The sequence below is a fragment of the Ammospiza nelsoni genome, chromosome 2 (assembly GCF_027579445.1).
Source record: "Ammospiza nelsoni isolate bAmmNel1 chromosome 2, bAmmNel1.pri, whole genome shotgun sequence".
NCBI lineage: Eukaryota > Metazoa > Chordata > Aves > Passeriformes > Passerellidae > Ammospiza > Ammospiza nelsoni.
This window is the reverse complement of record NC_080634.1, coordinates 15,668,029-15,690,499: the sequence shown is the minus strand read 5'-3', so window position 1 is coordinate 15,690,499 and position 22,471 is coordinate 15,668,029. Positions and strand designations below refer to the sequence as shown.

The following is a 22,471-nucleotide window of genomic DNA, read 5'->3' as shown; positions in this document are numbered from 1 at the left end:
TCACTCAGCTCAGGCTGAGTGGAGTGATTACAAGGACTGCTTTACTGCACAGCCCCAGCCCTGGAGCATTTGCACCACCAAGTAATGACTCTTTGTAGACAGAGCTCCCATTGACGCTGCTCTCACACCCTGCCTTGCCTTCCAGTTTAAGCTGCTTTTTGCTTTGCTCAGAAGTGCCAGTCTTCACAGGACTAAAATTGGGCACATTCAGACAATTTTCAGGGCTGAGACTTTGCATGCTGAGGTTGCTCACTCTGGGGCAGCACTGGCAGGGAATGATGTTCATCTGAGCTGTGCTCCAGCCCTGCAGCTCAGGAGGGTGTTAGTCCATCTGTAGTCCTCAGAAACTGCATCCCCCCACCCAGGACCTCCCCTCCCCTCCAGGCTTGCCAGGGATTGCATGGCCTCCCACCAGCAATGACAGCAGACTGCAGTAGGTGGTCTCTGTCTGAGGAAACTCATACCTCTGCACTTCCACGTGATTTATGAGGTTCTCCAGCCTGGGCTGGCCCATGAGTTGCAATCATTCCTGGCCTCATGGTGACACTGCCTGGAACTGTCTCTGTGGTTTCCTCCTTTGTTGTCCATCAGGGCTTTGGAAGGAGGTGCTGCCCTTGGAAAATACCCACCATCAGTTTGGAAGGCCTGGGCAGTTTGGATGGGGACCAAACCCTTTTTTCTGGGGTGCCTTTGCATTGGGGTGCATCTACACCATCCTGAGTGACCTGGGACTTTCTCCCTAAAATACAACCGGGCTCTGTGATAATGGATTTGCATTTGGACAATGCTCTCAGGAACATGGTGTGACTCTGGGATGGTGCCATGCAGGGCTGGGAGTTGGACTTGATGATCCTTGTCACTCCCATCCAACTCAGTCTATTCTGTGATCTGGGATTCTGTGATCCCATGGGACTGCCTTGGTTCTGAGCATCCAAGAGAATTAACATGGCTTGTGAACAGTAATTGCTTTAATTCTCTGTCCCACCAGTGATGTGAGATTGCCAAATAGGTAGGCACAAGGAAATTGTGGAGAGTCTCAAGGATGTACAGAGGAGGCCTTGGCAGAACTGGGAATAGAGAAAAAAACCTGCAGATTCATACAGAAGATGCTGGCCCCTGCTGAAATAGAGCACTTTTGTCTTGGCTGATTTTACTACAGACTCCAGGAAACAGAGCTGGGGTCCTGGCATGTAAAGGCTTGTACCTATCAAAGTCTGTTTCTAATCTTGATCAGGAATTTGCACAGGCAGCAATCATCCCAAAGTCCTTGTATTTTTGGTGTCATCTCATTGCTCTAAAATTCTTGTGTGTGTCTTGAACCAGTCCCCAAAAGCCACATGGCCACAAGCTGCACATGAGACCCTGTAAATATGAGGTGCAGGGGAGGGGGCAGAACATGTGCTTGGAGCTGATTTTAGCTCCTGCACCTTAAGTACATCCTGGCCCCTGTGATGGCCATGTAGCACTTCTGGGGTTATTTTAATCCAGATGGGCTGCCTGAGCTGATTCCCAGCTTCCAGGAGTGACTGTTCTGGCAAAATTAAATGAAAGACCATGAGTGGTGGCTCTCTCCATGCTGCTGCTGCTGAGACCTGTACCCACACTGCATCCTCCCCCCACCACTGCTCTTCATTCCCTCCACAAACAACCAGACAAAGCTCCTTTATTGCACAGCCAGAGCAGGTAGGGGAAAAAAACAGAGCAATTAAAGCCGAGACTGTATTAAGGCAGAGAAAAACACAAAAATCAGTGCCTGCAATCCCAGCAGTGCTAAACCTATCTGCTGACTTCCCTTCCAAAAGCAATCTTGACCCCACCCATGTGGGAAAACGCCTGCAGTTGTAACCACCCTGTCACAAAAACACAAAATGAGGTATTTGTCTGAGCATTTGATTGCAGAGCTTGGCACTCAGTTAATTCCCTCCTACAAAATAATAAAGCCAAGATGCTTCAGGTAACAGGGTAACAGTCAGGCCAAGAAGTCTGGGAGTTTCACTTCCTACAAGTAAGTTTTGGCACAGTAGCTGCCTCACACACAATTAATTACTTCAGCACCAGATTATAGTTGCGGGCTCAAATAGAAGTGATAATAGGAACCAATTAAATTAATCTATATTTACTTTGTAAGCATATTTCCCTGTGGTAAGTCTTTGCTTTAATTTGACAGATTGGACTCCAGCATTTTGTTTTTATTAAGAGATACAACCCTAAAACCAGAGGATGAAATCCAAACTTGTAAAGCTGAGAAATCCCTCCCTTTCATGTTCAAATCCATGTATGACATGCAGTTAAAAAAAAACCAAACCAGAACATATGCACGTACCCAGACTAATAAAAGCATACCATGAAATATGTGGTGAAGTGCCAGCATGTCTTGCTGGAAGTACATGAGCATGAGCTGGGCTGGAGCTGGTGGTTGACACAATCTTCACACCAGAGCTTGAAACTGAGACAGACTTTGGTGTCACAGTGGGCAGGCTCACAAAACAGCTTGCATGGGAGAGAGCCACGGTTCAATGTCATCTGCTGGCAGGGAACTGGCTTGCTAAGTGCAGCTGCTTAAAATGGGATGGTCCCACTTTATGCCATTATATTTTGGCATAAATCACAAATGGTTAAATGCTTTTGTGTTTCAGTAACACTGTCTGCTTCTTTTGGATGTTTCTACAGCACATAAATCTAGGAACAGCAGAAGGCCTTTGTGTCTTTTGTGAGCTCCATACACAGCGACTCAGAAGTGAAAGATTTATAAACCATTGCATTACCATATCCACATCTTAGGGAACAACCCTAATAGCACCAGTCAACTAAACAGCCACCTGCCATAGACAGAGAAAGCCATGAAACCTGTGCCCCAGCATGGGATGCATTTTTATCGGTTCTTATACCTGTTAGCCCTCTCTATCTCACTGGCAGCCCTTCTTTCCTTGCCTTTTCTGCTGCAGCACGGTCCTCACAATCCTCTGGGGATTCATGAAGTCCTTCTTGTCATCAGTCAAACTGTTCCTGAAATGTTTTAGGAGTCCTGTCCCATCCTGTCCCAAGCCAGGACATCCCTCTGGCTATCCTGGATGGCTCAAGCCCTGGGCCGGGGGTTCAGAGGCCTTGGCACAAGGCCAAAGACACCTGTGCCTTTAATTTTAACCCATGGAAAAAATCACCAACTCTATATGAGGATTAACAAGCCACGAGAGTTTAAGTAGAATGATAGTTAGTTTGTCACAAGGTAGAAAAATAGAATTTTAGGGTTTTTAGGATGGGGGTTCAGATGAGATGTATCAGAAACTCGGCAGGCGGCGGTGCAGCTCTGGAGCAGGGCAGGGAAAAGCTCCCTGGGAGGGGAAAATGCTTGGGATCCTGGGCTTTTCCCCAAGGCATCCCAGCAGATGGTGGAAGTCCTGCTTTTTAGTGAGGTATTGATAAGGCCCCAGTTCAGCAGCTGCATTCATGAGCAGAGGCCCAGCTACAGCAGAGGAAGCAGGACTGGGCCGCGCTCCAGCTGTGGCAGGGAATTCCCTTCTCCAAGAAGTTCCACCCTCCTCCTCCAAAGCCGAGGGCAAGAGAGAACTAGTAGCTGCTCCAGCACCTTTTTCCTTTTTTCTTTTTGTAGTATCTCTGCCCCTCCGAGATATGGGGCGTGCAGCCAGATGCTTTCTTCCCCTGAGTTTGGCAACTCCTTTTCTCTTCCTTCAGTACCCTTAACTACCCTTCCGGTAGTTATTGTTCCTTAGCAACAAAAATTGGGGTAAATTTCTGAAGAGAAAAGAAAAACAAAAGGAAAACCTCTAACTTCCAACAAGAACAATAAATGCAGCAGAGCTAGGGATGCCCAAGATGATAGTGTGACTTTGTGACTAAGAGATTGGGAGAGAAATTTATTTGCACTGATAAGGGTGGCCTGGACGTGTGCAAGGTGGCAGCAAATATATGTCCTCATGGACTGGCACTTTTACTTCATGAGGAGGAGTCGGGCAGAAGCCTCTGCCTTCCTCTGAGCTGACAGGAATGGGGAGACACAATGGGGAAAACTTGCCTCTTTCTTTCCCTGAGGTGTGAAATGAAGCTCGCTAAAGTTGCCAAGGACACCTTGCAGACACTTTAATACCTTTAGAAAACCATTGAGTTTCTTTTGGGCTCTGGAAATATACTATTTCCAATGTTGCTATTTTGTCAGCTGAGCACAGTGTGTGGATTTTATAGCCATGGAATTGCTACTCAATTTTTACTCTCTCTATGGTGATTTATGGATTCCGTAACAAAGGTTAAACCCTCTTCTTGTTAGTGCTGTTTTGCACACTTCACACAGATCAGTGGCACAGCACTTGGAAGAGTTTGTTGGCCAAAATCCCATAAAATCCAAATTTCTCTTCATTTTGGATCTGCCATGCTTTAAACCAGGGACATGTGTGGCAATCTCATCTCAGCAGACCCACAAACAGAAAGTGGAGAAGGAGTAAAAGAAAAAAGATCTGCAGGACAGCACAAGGACACTTTTCTGGTATATCCTAATGAGACAATAACATCAGGCTGCCACAATGTGCTGGATAGCCCCCTGTTTTCTTTGCCCATGCAAAGATATGTTGCTCACTCAACAGCATACTTGGGAAGATAGAGATAAAATCATACAATCATAGACTATCCTCAGTTGGAAGGAACCCACAAGGATCATAGAGTCTACCTCCTGGCCCTGAACAAGAACCACAACACATGCATTTGTTTGTTGCTGACCTGTTGTAGGTCAGCAACATTGCTTGCTCCCCTCCCGTGCTCCAAAAAAACCTCCCAAACCACGGAGACAAAGCCACTGTTAAGTGAAGGACATGCTCCATCTTTGCAGTCTAGACTTCCCCTGACCTATTTGAACTGATTTCCCTTTCTGACTAATAGTTTTCCCTTTTACGGCTCAGCTTGCTTTCTGGTGGTGGCTGTGATGAAGAAGCTCCCGGGAATGGTCTCTCTGACATTAGCTGCTGTATTCCCATCTGCAGGGCTGGGCTGTGGATAGGGTCAGATACTGAGAGCCAGAGCTGGGCAAAAGGCACCAGTACTGATCTGTGTGTCCCATGATCCATCTGCTGGTGACTGTGATGGAGGAAGCTGTTGTGGGTGGTCAGTGTCCTGAATCTAGAGAAAGGCTCCAATATGTGGTTCCTCCTCCACAATGAGACATTTTGCTGCTTTACCACCACACCCCAAGAGCCATTGTTATATTTGACTTATTCTTCCACCAGATGTAGGTTTTCTGTTTTAAACAAGAACTTAAAAATGAAAACTATGCAAGGAGTGATTAACCGTCTGTGTTAGCACTGGGCCAGGAAGTGAGGGCCTGAAGAGGTGAACTTAGTCTCCACAAATCCTCCACTTCTGCTTTTCACCTTCCATGAACTCCATCAGATTGATTGTGCATAGCCTCTGTGCACTCTTTTCTACTGCAGTTGAATTTGAACATCCTTTAGAGCAGGAGATCTTGCCAGGCTGTCCCAGAAGAACTGCAGAAGTGAAACTTCCAGTATGAGCCACCATTGCTGGGACATGCTCAGCAAGCCATGAGAATATCACATTATCATATCTGTGCCCTCAACCCTTCTCCATCATTATTGGAAACCTGTTGTGAGCCCTGAATGAGCTTCTTCCTCTGTCTCCCTTTGAAAACTAGCTTCTGACTTAATAATTTTAGGAGAGGAAATATGCTTATTGAAACACATGAACACTTTAACACTGTCAAATGTCCCCACCAGACAGAGGAATTAAACTCCTGGGTTTTTTCAATTCTTGTCTCTTCACCCCTCACCCTTTTCCCTCTTGTGCATTGACTGCATCAATAAAAGTCGACTTTGTAAGTTGTCCAAGCTATTATTATGGCAACATATTCTGAAAGGCCCTTCAAAAAAGCAAAAAGTCACAAAAAAAAAGTTTCAAGAGCTTGGGAAAAACCTAATCTCATGGTAGATCCTCACCTGCTTCACTTAGCAAGGAAGGGGCAAGAGGAGGCTCAGAAAGGGAAGTTTGTCCTCAGGAGAAAAGAGCCAGAGGCAACAGAGCCTTGTAGTCTATCAGAGGGCCAAGGCTGGAGCCCAAGAGCAGACACATTTCATTTCAAAAAGAGCTTTAATAGTGGGAATTATTAGGTGTTGAAACGAAATACCAATGAAAGTAATAGAGTGTTCCTCCTCAGATACTTTCAAATTGTGAGCAGATGCCTGCTGGAACACAGGTTTCAGCCAAGCACAAGTTACTGCGTTCCTTATTGGAGTATGCAATTTTATAGTCCATATTATATGGAGCTCAGACTAGATGATCTTATGGCCCACTATGACTTTAAAATCTAAGAAATAGGTAGTTCTGGATCAAAAGGAGCCAGGTTTCCTCTGGATTTGTACTTTGAGGCTGGCTAACTCTGCTGCCTAAGAAGACAGAAAATCCGATTGAAGGCTTTCTCATTTTATAGCTGTGCTTTTAAAAAAGCAGACTATTTTCAGGTTGTGTTTGTCTGGCTTCAAGTGTGGTTATGGGTCTGCCTCTCTGCTTGACTGACTGGAAAGCCTTTGCTCTCAGGAGGATACCAGACAAAAAACCTTTTTGTCCTCTGATCTCCTGCAAGAGTGGTTGAACTTGGCCAACAGAGTCAGATGCTGTTGGAGTGGGAGTGGACAGACATGAGCGCACACATTCTCACAGTCTGACTGAGAGAAGTTTGCAGTAGCTTCCTTCCTTCAGACTGAAAACAGAGAATGATAAAAGTTAATATTAAAGGAAAAATTTTGTCTTCAGATGGAGGCTGATATGTCTGACATTCTTTGTCAAAGCAGTTGCCTCTGATAGCAATCAGATGACCCTGAAGATCTTGTCTGTTAGGGTTGTATACTAAATATTCATGTTAGCCTGACTTTATTTATTCTTGGCTTTGTAAAATACGAGAGCCAATCAGTAGAGAAATCTGGTCTCTACTCAGTTTTTGTGAGAGGTTGGCAGCTCGCCGCCTTTAAATAAAAGCTAAAGTGGAATTCATTGTCCACCTCATGTAACCCAGTTAGGATTCAATTAAGAGCATTTCTGGGCTGTATTTTAGGAGTTAGAGTCTGTCAGGATTTCACCTTGCTTTAAACCCTTCCTGTCTCCGTGTCATGCTGTGTGGAAAAGCTTCACCCTTTGAAGGAATCGATCTCCCGTATCTTTTGCCCTCCACCCTCCCCAGACACGAGGGTGAGCTGATTTTTGTTAGGTAGCAATAACAGCTTCTCAGGATGCCAAGTTCAAAGCTCCTAACTTACTGCCAGTGTGAAGCCCAAGAGTGAGGTCAGGGCTAATCTCAGACTTCTGACCTTCCAGTCACATCCACCATCCCTAGATCAGAGAACAAAAGTGGAAGAACTTATTTTGAAAGGTTTTAGATTTCAGGTGAGGTCAACAAAAGATTTGCCCAGATGGAAGAAATCAAGAGGATAATATGGCACGTATTAGAGGAGATGAAAGGCATTGTGTAAAACAATCTCCTTCTTAACCTAGAAAGGAAAGTCTAACTACCAGGGTAATCTTCTGGTAAAGACAAGTAAGCCCAAACATCGGAAAATGTAGCAGAAACCAGGAAAAAGCAATGCAAGATTAGAAATTCAGAATTGCATTGCTGGGATTTATAAAATCTTCCAAATAGAGTATGCTCCAATCTCTTAAACTGGTGGGATTTAGGTGTCTTGGTACTTTTGATAGTCCCATGAGGCATCTTTTTGCATTTTAAGCAGTGTGAATATCTTGGTAACCCCACTGTGGGAGCTTGATTTGCTACATTTTGAAAAAATTTTGAAAATAAGGGTCATGTGGAAAGAGAAATATTTGGGCACTTCACCCAGAAGACCCACAGAGAAAGACATTTATGTAGCATCCAGCCCACTTCAGCTCAAGAGACATTCACAGACTTGGTATCCCCACACCATTTTGCAGATATGTGTTCCCAGCTGTACTGGGAGCCTGTAATGGGATTGGGAATTAAAACCAGATTTCCTGACTACCAGCTCTGAGCCATTGATTAAATGGAAAAAGCATCAAAAAAATAGATTTCAATTTCTGAAACCACCTTTTGGGAAAATGACAGGACTTTTTAGGAAATCTATTTTTCTTTAGAGGAAAGCAGGGAAAACCCCACAGAGATGTAACTAGCGTCCTCCCCTCTCCTGGTTTCTTGTGTATGCCACCTTGCAGTTTTTCTTGCACCTGAATTTGCCTCAGTTGTGATGCCCTGGAGGAACAGGAGCACTAGTGAGTCCCTTGCTGGGGATACAGCACTTGGACTAGCAGTGGGATGTGTTAGCATTCAGGGCTGTGTTTCATCTGCACACAGGACTGCATCACTAGAAGACCATGTCCTAGGGTAAAATGATAAATTACACAGAAAGTAAGTCAATGCTGCCTTTTTAAGAATAATACAGAAGTTTTGCTAATCTGAGGTGACAGATACATAAGCAGTAGTGGACACACGGATCTTGTGGGCACTTGGAGACAAATCCAGCCCCAATGGGTATTTGTTGCTCTGCTCAAAGCACTCTGAAAGGTCTTGTACAAGAGACCTCATTTTCCATTCCTTGGACACTTTTGTTAGTGTTTTGGATGAAGACAAATAACAGAAGATGCTGCTGTCAGTCTCTGTGCCCAGGATTTTATCTGGGGTTAGCTGGGCTGTTTTCAGCTCAGAGTGGATAACCACACTGTATGGGATTACCATTTATGTGTTGCATTTATTAGTATAAACATAAATGTTGTTACAGGCATAAATCAAATTAAAATTTAGACTTTTCCATGTAAGTTCAAATGTGTATCTGTCTAAACCTCTCTCTTACATTTGTTAGAAGCCACTCCTGGAGAGAAAGGGTCCTGGCTCTCTCACAAATGCCTGCTTGATACCCACCTCCAGGGCAAGGACCCCAAAAACCTTGCTTTGGTACCATCAAGTTGTACACCTGCACCCATGAGGTCCCCAAACTTGAGTCAATCAGGCAAGGGTAGCCTTGCCAACCTGTGGTGTAGCATCTTTTCACAGACAGCAGTGACTGTCAAATGACAGGGACTCAGTGATGATCTTGGGCTCCTCTGCTGCTTGTGAGGGCCCTTGTACCTGATGGATTTCATACTTTCTCCTCTGCCCAGGGGCGACTGCTGCTGGCTGTGGCTGCCCTTGTGGTGTAGCTGGAACCTGGATGGCTGTAATATCTGTTGGTTCTATGGCTGTGCTATCCACCTTTCCCTCAGTGGGAGGGATGGTACTGCTGGGCAGTGCCTGCAGCCTCTGTAGCAGGTTTCTGGGCAGCATTCCTAGTCTCTGGGGCAGGTTTTGAAGCAATTCTCATCCTATCTTTAAATGCTGAATGGACTGTATTGAATAAGATTAGCAAAACATCAGCAAAAATGTGGTGTCTTTAGCATGTAGAGGGAATTTAAACACTTCAAAAGCTGTTGTGGTAGGCCTGAAGAAGTGTTGGCAGAAAACACCCTTCTGCATTCCGCCCCCACAGTAGGTACTGTCATTAGTGAAACCCCAGCTTAGGCTGTGGTAGTTGGACAGCCATGTGCAGACATTCAAAAAGAGATTTACAAGAACTTAATTCCTCATCTGACTCATTCTAGAAACTTGGTAACAGTCACAATGGCCTTAGTTGTAGGGCCTATGTTTAGATAATGACCCGCAAATGGAAAAAACCCTAAACAAACATAAACTGGACCACATGGTGATGCCTAACAAGGTTTCTGTATCCAATACCCAAATGGGTCACCAAAAAGAAGTGTTATTCTCTTTTCATCCTTTCCTCTCAAAGCCTTACATTGAGCGCCAATTATTGTCTTGGCTTAAAAGCCAAATGTCTGCCAAGGAAGGCAGGAACCTTCCTGGAATGGAAGACTCCTCCCTCCAAATTATTATAACTCTGAAAATTATAGGGCTTTCAGGCAAAAATGTATTAAAAGGAAAAAAAGTTCTTTAATATAAAACATATAGATATCTGAACAGAGCAAACAACAAAACACTAACAGAAAGTTTCCCACTCGCTAAGCAGTGTTTCCCCTTGGTGTAATTATGACCACGGTGGCAGCTTTTGTTTCATAATCACTGTATATTAACACAGAAAGCCACTCCCTTCCCCCTTTCCAGTGTCTCCCTGACGACAACAGGAAGAAATTCCCCAAGAAACCTAACACACAGCAAGATCAGAGCCAGCAGGGTGCTTCATTCAAGTGTTTTGTGGCGTTTTTTCAGCCTCGGGCTAGAAAATAAATCAAATTCTGTTACAGACTGAGTGAGACATGTGAAGGCTGCAGACATCTCACAGATATCCCTGTGAAATCTGATCTGAGCACTTTTTCCCCTGACTTCTGGTGGAGCAGCCTCCAGGTAGGAGGTGTGATGTCTTGTGTGAAAATTGCCATCCATCAGCAAGGAGTACCACAAGTGGTTTGTGTACAACTCCTACGGTGATGCAGGCATTCTCCTGGATAGATGAGCTCACCATGTCTCAGGCAGACAACCACTGAACTTCCAAATGAGCAAGATGAACACCATATTTTCAATTTCAATCCAAAAATCTTCAATCTGCTGTAGAAATAAGACTATAAATTATAGTGGAAACGAGTCTTAGCCGGAAATGTGCTGTATCCAAAAATGACAGCATTTAATATTTAACTTGGAATATAGACAGAGTGAGGAATGCTTTACCACTGGGAGCAGCGTGAAGTCCTGAATCATCAGGGAACAAATGGACATTCCATTGAGACATTGCTCTCTGGGCAGATCAGAGAGAGCATCTTGCCAAAGAAATGAACACAAATCTTTAGGAACAATTAATTCTTTATATAGTCCAAACATGTTTGGGTTTTGTTGGTTTGTTTTTTTTTTTTTTTTTGCCTTACAACCTGTTACATTTCTCTGCATTTCCCTCTGAATGCATGGTGACCCATTTGCTGTAGCCTGTTTTGTCTGGTTGCTCTTCTTAGAGCTTTCCCCAGTGGTGGCACACAGTCATCTTTCCTTCAGATGTGGTATTATCTACAAAAAAGGCACATAGTTAGATGTGGCAAATTCTAGTATATTACCTGAATCTATTTCTTAGGAGGGAATTATGTCCTTTAAGGATATGGAGGGCAATATATGGACAGTTCCATCTCTGTGGCATCCTGTTGCATTCAAATTCACATCACTATTATATAACAGCAAGTGGTCTTTAGTCTCCCCCTGTTGCAAAGTTGTTTTTTGCCAAAATACTGTCTGCCTTTGAAATGGCAATCATAATGTTAGGAAAATTACTCCACAAACACCAGAGGTTTATGTCCAAAAAGGAGACAGAGGAGTCCCTTTTCTTTATTTGAATAAAGGGAGAGGCCATGGGGCATTCCCCTGGGATCTCTCAAATTTTTGGAGGACACAGCCTCCTTTTTATCCTAATTTCCTGGGCACGTTTCACTTCTTTCTTTCCCCATTGGCTGAGGTACTTGAGAGTTACAGACTTCTCAGCCTGATCCCGAAGATTTCCCTCTAATGTATAACCCTTCCTTTTCATTTTTAATTCTTACAGAATTTAGTGGTTTTCCCCATTGTTTCTTTCATCTCTCAATGTCTAATTTCATTTATCAGCAAACCTAAAGTTTATTTGTAAAAGCAAATATCTTTTTCCATTCATCAGTCAGTGGAACCCTTCCCATTGTTTCTTTTATCTCCCAGTGCTCATTTTATCTACCAGCAGACCCACAGCTTGTTTGTAAAGACAAATCTGCCATTCCTCTCAATAATATTTTCATGAGATAGATGACAGAAAAGTCCTATTACAGACAATTAGTACAAAGACATATTCTAATGAAAATCCTCATGCAGGGGAAAAGCAGTGGGTGATGTTCCTAAAAAGCTATGAATGAAATCTTCACTTGTCCTTCTTCTTTCCCCAGTTCTTTGATCATTGAACCCACTTACAATATTAATATTTTATTTATAATTTTGTGGTCATATTTGTTCTAATGAAAAGGAAGAGATACAATCTCCTCCATTACAAATGTGTATTTCTGGATTGATTTTCCTCAGAAAATAATATGAGCTCTTTTTAGAAAGGCAAGCAGAAAGGGATTTAGATTTCTGCATTGACAAAAGAAATGTGAGGTACTGGGCTGTTATGAATAAGCCTAATTTGATTTAAGCAGAACAGATTTAAAAGTGGAAATTAGGACTTGGCATATCTTTTCTTCCTGAGATGTAATGTAAGATGGAAATGATAAATATTAAAAAAGATCTGATATGATACAAGAGAGATGCTGACAGAATTGTTCTTCAGTCATGCTGCTTATTATTATACATGGCTTTAATTTCACAGGAAAAAAACCCCTCCTAGTTACTTTATTAATTTTTCAAGTTCCAGAAAATGAACGTGTTGTTATTCAACCAGTTTCTCTTCATGGGAAACCTTAAGCACTTAAATCAATTTCCTTCAAGCACCAGTTATTAAATCTGCAAAAATACGTTTCTCTACATCAGAGCAAAGAGCTCGACTTAAGAAAGATCACCTCCCCACCTCCAAAAATATTATTTTGGGAATTTTAGTTTTTTTTTAAATCCTGAACAATTTTTAAAATTAAAGTACTTTGAGCAATATTTATTAACAGGATCACTACAGAGATACCAGAGTGGGAAGGACTGGGAGAACTGTGTGCAACATTGTGTTAGTATCTGCCTAACTCCAGTGATGACTGGCACAATTACTCATCCCACAGCAATACATTTGGCACAAGAACAAGGAATTAATGCTTCTGTGACCAAATGCACTAGCGAGCAGCAGAGGCATTGGGAAGGCTGGTCTGAGTGGTTTTTGCTTGGCTTCACTTTGGCACCCATCTCCAGCTCCTGCTGAGCCCATATTAAATGGTGCAAAAAAATCAAACTGTTTCATAGTGATTTCAAAGGAGGTGAGTTTTCACAGCTCCCTGGTCATTTCTAACAAGCTGTGTCTATAGCAAGTCCCTTCAGGGTCTGGCACAGCTACTGTCAGCTCTTCTACCAAAAACTAGTAGTCCATGACTGACGATGTATAAAATGAAATATTACTCTTTTTTTGTTCTTGTTTTTCTTTGCTTGATGCAAAGCTCACTGTAGGTCCCTTTGTTCTTCAGAAGAATGGAGATTAATAGTTTTTATAATGAAAGACAGGCTTGAATGACCTCCCTCTGAGATGAGCAAAGGTGACTGCAGAGGGAGCTGCAGGAGTGCTGGGCAAGTGGCCTAGTTTTTTTTTCTCCTTGCTATTTGCTTTTATATTATGAAGGACGAATCTGGGACTATGCATGGCAAATCTCAGCCAGGCTGAAATCTGTGTTTTCACCTACTGAATATCGAATTGCCTCTGCTGAGGATCAGGATTCAGCACTGCCACCAGGCATTTCACAGCACATTAATTAATCTGGAGATCCAATTAATACACCTCATGATCCTGACAATACTTTGTGCCATGCTTTGGGCCATCTCATCCTGAATGCAGCCTGACTTTTTATGCCAACACACCAAGAGCCCAGACCTCCTGCAGTGCTGATGGATAATGCAGGACCCAGTGGAGCCTGTTGTGACCAAGACAGCTCCTTGTGGAACCTCAGAAGGCCTTTTGTAAATGTGGTCTGCAGTTCCTGCCAGCTTTCTTCCTCTTGCTTGTTTGGCTTTATCTGCTGCCCAAGGCCAAAGAATCCAGCACCAGCTTCTCAGTGAGCAGCTAAAGGTGTTTTCAGTATTTGCTAGGCATGTGTATTCCTTGGGGACACAGAATGCTGTGGCTTGGAAGGGACTTTAGAGACCACATGATTCCAACCCCCCTTCCATGGGCAGGGATGTGTTCCACCAGAACCAGGCTGTTCCAAGCCCTGTCCAACCTGGCCTTCAGCACTTACAGGAATGGGGCAGCCCCAGCTTCCCTGGGCAACCTGTGCCAGGGCCTCACCAACCTCACGGGGAAGAATTTCTTCCTAATATTTAATCCAAATTTACTCTTTTTTACTTTAAAACCATTTCCCCTTTTCCTGTGACTATATGCTCATATAAAAAAGCTGCTCTCCCTGTATTGAAAGCCCCCTTTGTTCACTGGAAGCTCTAAGGTCTCCCTGAAGCCTTCTCTTCTCCAGGCTGAACACCCCCAGCCTGTCTCCAGAGCAGAGGGGCTCCAGCTCTTGGAGCATCTCTGTGTCGCTACTCTGGATCTGCTCTAACATATCTATGTCATTCTTATGTTGGAGACCCCAGAACTGGATGCAGAACCCCATGTAGGCTCTCATGAGGGCAGAGGAAAGAGAAAGATTCACCTACTTTGACCTTCTGACCCACCTCTCTTTTGGTGCAGCTCAAACTTATCAGTGCACCATTCCTAGAGTCACTGCAATGCTGGGGCAATGCATGGAGCAGAAAGAACAAGCTCCAGGTCCAACTCCCATGCCCCAAAGTCTGTTTAATATAAAATCCTCTCATCAAGGGCATATCAGATATTAAACTCTTAAGATCAGACACTACACTTGGCCAACACCAGCAGCAAATCAGTCCTTTCTTTTTGCATGGTTCCTTCAAAGGAATAGATGCAAGTAGATGACCCAGCTGGTGACAATACTTATCATTGTTAATTCTTATCCTGGAGTTTGTGAAAGGAAAAAGCTGCAGTAAAGCCACTTCAGTTCTCTTTCTGCTCATCTTTGGGACTTTTCATAAAACATCAAGCTCCATCCCTTGCTAGAGGATTCATGGGGCATTTTGGATGCAACCCAAGCAGCGTTTTGGCCTTTCTTGTCCCAGACTAAGATGCTTCCATGGCAGCAACATCAGCTGCCTGAAACCAACCCCCCACCTCCAACACCCAGCACACAAACTAAAGCACATCCCTGATGCCAACAACATTTGAAGACTCCATCAGAACTGTACTAAAAGTTCTGATAAAGTTCTGCATTATCAGCTGTGAGGTACATGTCATTGCTCAAGGTTTGCAGTAGGGTAATCAAGATCCAGGCTTAGGGGCAGATCTTTCACATTCTGCATGTCAATGGCCTTGAGAAATGTGAAGTTTTAAACAGCAGGTAGTAGCTAGTGGAGATTTTTTTGTTAACATGGAAAAAAAAAAGGTACAGGAGGAGTGAAATTATTGTTCTGAAATGGACTGCCTCCATTCACGTACTGGCTGATTGCATACATCCATCTTCTGCAGTGCCAACTCCTTCTCCTCATATAGTTGTATTTTTGGCTTTGTTCCCCAGTGTAAATCAGCCAGAGTCTCCACAGTGATGGTGTCAGGTATCAGCCTGGTGCTTGGTTTCAGCCCAGCTCCTCGAAGTGTACCATAAATAAAGACATAGAGAGGCAGCAGGTGGGTGTCATTTCTTCCCCAGACCCTTGGCAGCTACTTGGGAATCTTGTCAGAGGGTCTTCAAATAGTGTTGGAAAAAATCCTCCATATAACTACAATAATTTAAATAAGTAATTAGCCTGGAAAATGTCAGAAGACACACAATCAAGATAGCAATGCTCAAAGGTAATCGAAACCACAATTTAAATGCATTAGAGTTTCTGTGTTTTGGTTGTTTTGTTCTGTGCCAGTTTGGGATTGGATGGGAGGCTTATTCCATAGGGAAAACCCAGAGTATGACTCAAGCCTGGCAGGTCAAAAGGCAAATGATGAGTTTCTCTTTCTGCTCTCTCTTCTTCACAATGTTTTTTTTTCACTAAGAAATATAAGAATCAGAGGAACAACACCTCTTTCCTTCTCCATAAAGCTATCATGCTTTCCATTTCCCGCCAGTGATAAACTATCTTTTTTTTTTTCCCATAGGAAATTAGAAGAGAAAGAATGGTTGAATAGAAGCAAACAAAAAAGAGTAGATTTTCTTTTTCCATCGAAAATATGTTTTTAATCTCACCCCAAAAGGCCTGATAACTATTTTAACACTGTATTTGCAATTAACTAATTTTTTTTCTTTGAGTTAATCAACACATTTCATTCAAATCTGAGTATTTCCTAGCAGGGTATAACCACCAGATAATTTTGTTGCTCCTGTTCCAAACCTGCAGAAGACCTGGTGTGATGGAAATCTTACCTGCTAATCAGTAGCAGATTAGTGTGTAAGGAAAATTATCCCCATCACAAACCTAGCCTGCCAGGAGTTGCCCTTACAGCAGAGCTGGGTGTGAAGATTTCTGTCCTGCTTTGTGCCTCAGATGGGGCAGCAGATGTGGAGAACTTCTGTGGCTCATCACCACAGAGTAGCCTGCAAGGTTATCTGACTCCTCATGTCTGGGTGTCATCATGTGTATGGTGTCTGCTCCATCACCCTGTCCATCCTGCACTGGTTTTGTGTTGCTGAAATGGCTCCCGAGGTATTAAAAAGTCTTTTTTTCCCAGCCTTGCAACCAAAGAAGAAGTCGAGATTCTTCAGCTCTGGTTTTCATGGTTGTTTATTTTTCCTTATCTATAACATTCTTTCTCTGACCTGCTGAGGTTTGTCCAGCAGGTTGGGTTGAGGCACACTGTCCACCCTTGGAGTGGTGTTAGATTTTTATACAAAAACTACCTGTACTTTATTTACAATAACTTCCCAGTACTTATCAACTATGTTAGACAGTCTGTCTCTACTCTAAACAACCCAGAAGTGCCACCATCACAGCAGAAGATGGAGGCTAAGAAGAAGAAGGACAGGACACGCCCAGACTCTTTCATCTTGCCTCTTGAACCTCCATTCTAAATCTCCAAAATTCTACTTTTTCACTCTGTGATAGTCACTATCATTCTACACAAAGGCCTGTAAAGGCTTGTGTCTTGTAAATCTTCACGCAAAGTTGGTAACTTTTTCCATGGGCTAAGATCGAAGGCACAGGTGTCTCTGACTCTGTGCCAAGGTTTCTGAGCCCGAGCCCCCTGCCAGGGTCTCGAGTCCTCCAGGGCAGCCAGAGGAATGTCCTGGGCTCTGACACATCCTCTCCAGGAGAAGTGCATGGTTTAGAAGAAGACATGTGCCTTCTTCTGTGCATTGAGCACCCACAGCATTGCAGCCTTTCTTCACCCAGGATCATCATTCACCAGTGCCTTCACCCACCCATCAGCATCAGTAATCCCCTGACTGCTCCTGGGGACAACCACCAGGGATGTGCTGCAGGGAAAGGAAGCAATGCTGTTTCCATTGAATCAGCAAATGGTTTGGCTACACAGAGATCTTCAAGTGCATCTTTGTTCTTGTTCTAACCTCCCTGCCATGGGCAGGGACACCTTTCACTATCCTAGGTTGCTCCAAGCCACATTCAGCTTGGTCTTGAGCACTTCAGGGACGGGACAACCACAGCTTCTCTGGCCAACCTGTGCCAGAGCCCCACCACCCTCACAAGGATGAATTTCTTCCCAATATCCCATCTAACCCTGCCCTCTGGCAGCGGGAAGCCATTCTCCCTTGTTCTGTCACTCCAGACCTTTGTCCAAAGTCTCTCTCCAGCTGTCATGGAGCCCCTCTTGGCGCTGACAGGGGCTCTAAGGTCTGCCTGGAGCCTTCCCTTCTTCAGGCTACAGCTCTCCCAGTGTTTTAGTGTCATCCCAGTGTCTCTGCAAGGGTAAGGGGAGGCTGCTGGTGACAGTGATTTTCTGACCTACCAGAAAGTGGATTGGAGATTCATGTCCCACCAAACAACACTGTGATCCTGTGGCAATTTTTGGATACAAATATACAGGTTGAAAATCTTTAATTTGACCCATAGGACTGACACATCACAGCATCCTGCAGATGGTAATTTATTTGAAGGAGAGAAGAAGTATGATGTGGAGCAAGGGATGGGGCAGAAGAGGACAGCTGCCTGGCATTCACAGGCAAGGGTGGATGCAGGGAAGTTTAAGAAGAGGCAAAACTCATTTCTTAGCAGCAGCTGAGGGATAGGAGAACTGAATAGCCATAAGAGGATGGCTTTGCCAGCCACAGGTTTGTATTGTTAACTCTTCTGCAGCTGAACATTCTGGTGATGTATGTGGTTGACACAGATGTAAAAGTTATTGGTTAAACCCACTTAACCCCCCTCTCTATTTCAGCCTTTTCTTTGTTGTACTTCAAGATTATTTTGCTTTGCTCTGTTTATTCAGCCAGCTTCAGTTGTGGATAAATTTTGTCTGTTTCTGGTCACAAATATGTCCCTGTTTAAATGTCAAGACTGACTATTCAGGAGATTATCAGCCTCAGGAAAAAAATCAGCACAGTGTAATAATATGCCATGACCCTGGCATGTTCTCACCATGGCAGTGCACGTTTATGCAGATAACAAGAGCATCAGGAAATAAAATAATAAACTTTTATGATACAAAGAAAAACAGAGATTCTGAAGGGAGGTGAATCTTCAGTCTCCAGCACAAATCTGATGTACAACTCCAATTGCCTTTTTTACTTTTTTCTTTTCAATGTGTCATGTTTTATTCTCTGAGGGAGGTGGAAGGATTTCTGAACAGAGAGACCAAAAATTAAAATACTTGACCTTTCCTTTCAGAAGAGAAAAACTCAGAACCGTTGAATAGAAACAAATAAAGAAGAGTAGATTTTCTTTTTCCATTGAAAAGACATTTTAATCCCTCCAAAAGGTCTGATGAGACAATATTTGTCCATGTCTGCTCTGGGAGTTTAAGTCAATATTTGGTGGAAGTTAGAAAGAGATTCCTGCTATTGACCCACATTTATTATTTGTCAGAGTCTGAGGCAGGACATGGGATTGCTGAAGGCTCTGATCTATTCCTGGCAGCCCCTCTCACTTTGGCTCAGTTTGCATGGCACAGTCAGGAGGTCAAAGCAGGGTCCTGCTCTGGGGAAGGATTAAAATGTGGAGAAGAGTTCTGGATGTGGAGCAGAGAGCAGAGCTCAGCCCACACAGCTCTTGGGTGGAGGGTGAAGTGTTGTACCCACTTCAAAGGACCTGGCTGGACCTGTTGGCTGGACTGGACACTGAATGGCCCATCTGCATCCTCCCAGGCCCACAAACCTCATGGCAAGGCAATAATTTATAAAAACACTTGCCAGGAAGGAATTCAGCATTTCTAACACTCTCATCCATGGATTATTTCTTTCATATTCCACATCTTTTGGCATCATTCTCTTCCATCCTGTGGGTGCTTTGAGACTCCAGAACACAAACACAGGTACAACTATAAGAGCTGGAAAAGAAGAATTTTGCTGATCCCTGTGCAGAGGACAGGCTTGAGACATCTCCCTAGAAAATCTTTTGAGGAAAATATCCACCACCTATGCCCTTGTTTAATACTCTTCATCTGGATAAAATAAAGCCCCAACTCTTTCTCAAAAAACAAGCATTCAGCAGTTTGCAGAAAGTCAAAATTAATTTATCTGTGAGGAGATAATATCTCTTACATATATGACCAGTTTACATACCAGAGTTTGTGTGCTCACTGGACTGTACTGCGGTGTGGGCTGAAGCTCCTTCCTGTGTTTGCACAGGAATAGGTGGATATGGATTGGCACTCATTAAAACACCTTGGAGCTGGTTTATTTCCTCTTTATCTTCAAGCATCCCCATGCCCTGTGATAGTGAAATAAATAGTTTAACCTGGTGACATAGAGATTTGGGGATCTTGGTAAAAAACAGCTTGATCTGGCATGAGTAGGGACAGGTGAGTGCAGCACAGAAGTCAGGGACCTGCTCATGTTGGAACAAATATCAGTATAAGCACATTAAGCACATGATGAGTCCCTCTTCCCCCCTGGCTGCATTCAGTACAACTCAGTGTCATCCAAATCCAACCAAGTGCCCTCTTTGGTACAATCACTCTAAATCTCTGATTGATTTAGGCTGTGAGGCTCTGGAACATTTCTGAATACCCAAATGATCTTTTTGGTGTCTCTCAGCATCACCCATATAAAGCAAGACTTGTCCTCTTTGAGATTTCAAAGGAGGAGGATGAGCCCTATTGGCAAAGGTACTGGGCTGAGACAGAAATTAGGGAAAGTATAAGCAAAGACGTGTGTGAAGAAAGGTATCTGGGGGTTCAGGTGAAGGGGGTAAGCCAGGGCACCTCATATGAGGATGCACCTTTGGAGTATGTCCAATTTGGTAAACTATCGGGAACCGTCACTATAGGACACAAAATAACATGATGCGGACACACTGCTCTTTCAGGGTGAAAAGAGGGTTTTTTAATTTCTGACTCCAACATTTATAGATTTCCAAGAGTGACAGTGGATTGGAGGATGACAGTGCCACCTCTCCAATGACACTGGACAGACCAACAGTCCATCAAATTTCTCCTCCTCCATAAAAGAATGCAAAACAATGAGTTATGTACAGAAAGTGCGTGAGAAAGTTCTCTACAAGAATGTCAACATCAGAAGGCTTAGAAAATCTTAAAAACCAGGGTGACATGGAACTTCCTTCATTGTCTTAAAGCATGTCTGACTTCAATAGCTGCTCCTGGGGGTAACATTTAGGGTTTGCACATGGGATGGCTGACACTGGGATGTGATGGGCTGGCAGTGCACACTTGGTCCTAAAGCAGAGTCACACTCAGAGGATTAAGGAAATGCTTAGTGGGGCAGTGCCTGGCACAGAATGAATCAAGAGCAGAGGGAGGAAGAGAAAGAAACCCATGCCATATTTGCTGCATGCCAAGCAGATTTTTTAGTTCACTTAGTTCAATTTTCTTACAAAAAAGAGGATTGAAGCATTTATTTATGCAATAGATTTTCACAACTCACATTACAAAACTATGGAGTGATCTGATTGTCAAGAATGTCTCTCCACATATTGTTTTTCCCACTTGGCCTTCTTGTTTCTTCAGCTTTGGGGATAGCTAAGGAAATTCCAACTACAAGTCAATGCATGGGGTGTAATTCCCTTCCTGCTGCTGTTGTGGGCCTCATACATGCACCATCAACACTCCAGGAAAAAAATAAGACTGAGAAAGACACAGAGAGATTTTTATGAGGACTATAAAATGGGGGGACCTCACCATTCCAAAAAGCAAGGGATTGCTGTGACCCACTCATCTGTGGTGATACCAACAAGTTGTGCAGTGCTTTAAAGAACATTCTTCTCAGTCAGCTTCAACACAAGGTCCAAAGCTTCAGCCAGGGTAAATGTCTGTGACTCCATGACATAGGAGGCATTGAGAGCTACAAAACATCTGGGGTCTAGGCTCAAATCTCCCAGGAGTGAGAGCTGGAAAAGACCTGGGAGAATTTTGATCCATTTGTCTTGCTGAGGCAGAATTGCTACTCACAGTGTAGTTTCTGTTGGTCTTATTTTAAAAGCAAGGGGTTGCTCCCCAAGGTGCTTTTGGGGGATTCTTTACAGCTTGTCTTGTCAAAGCTTTTGAAACAGATGAACACAGTGAAGGCAATGACTGGGAAACCAATCAAGCTCCTTATGTATGGAAACATGAAATTGGACCCACCACGAATGATCCTTTCAGAGACCAAATCCCATTGCCTCCCCATATCCGTGCTGGGTTTGAAACTAGTAATTTTCTTTAATTGTTTTAGTGTATGGTCCAACTGTCCCATGTCTCCTTCTGTTTCTTCCTGTTACAGCTTGGCATTGAGTGCTCCAAGGTCCAGGCTGCAGAAGGAAAGACAGACTTTATTGGTTTTTAAGCATTATAAAGACAAATGTGACCATGATCATGGTTCCACTCAGCACTGCTAACCTTTCTGAGTGGTTGCAATGGTGACCATGGAAAGGCTCTGCAGTCAGTGAGGAAAAAAGCCTTCTTCTCTTCTCTGCATGAAAATTCGCACAGCAGATCTATGCATTCATGCCAAAATCTGTGCCAGGCTATGTTGACTTTGAGCAGTAGGGATTTCAGCCTTCAGTCCTTGTTGTTATTGCTGCATTAGACTCCAGAAGTTGGATCTGGGTCGTGTTGGGGTGGAGGACTGAGATTTGTGGTGATTCACATTGATTGAAGGAAGACATATGGGAATGCCAACCAAAAAAACCCCAAACCCTAAACAAACAAAACCACCCCCAAACAAACAACTTCCCTCCTCCTCCCCCTTCCCAAATTGTTGTAGGAGGTCTGCAAATGAAAGCATGACAGGGAAAAAATTACCATCATGTGGGCTCATAAAGGAATGCAAGGGAAAACCAGGGAGATTTGAAAGGACTCTGAGTTTGGCTCAATCATATTAATCAACAGCTAGTTTTGGCCTCCTGTAGCCTCCTTGACTGAAAAACAACCCAAAGGGGTTTCTTCTCATGCACAAATGTCACTTTGGTCATCAGTCAAAGGCAACTTTCTATTGTACACAGCACAACAAAGCAAATCTGGAGAGGAGACCAAAATAAGAAATAAAGAACTGGACAGCAAGAATGGGAAGAAGCTAAATGTATCTCCCCTTGGAAATACTCTGAAGGACCAGTCTGAGGCCGACTTTTCAAAGGGCCACGTGAGCTGGCAGTCTGCACTGGGGCTGCTTTTCAAAGGTTAAAATGAAAGTTTTGAAACCATCAGAAGAC

At 43.6% G+C, this 22,471-nt stretch overlaps 1 non-coding gene across 1 annotated transcript; it reads right to left on the bottom strand.

The window, feature by feature from the left end:
* Nucleotides 1-14,350: 14,350 nt before the first annotated feature.
* Nucleotides 14,351-14,532, bottom strand: LOC132070424 (U2 spliceosomal RNA). Its single transcript, XR_009417988.1, has one exon. It is a non-coding gene; the product is annotated as a U2 spliceosomal RNA (small nuclear RNA).
* Between the last annotated feature and the right edge of the window lie 7,939 nt (nucleotides 14,533-22,471).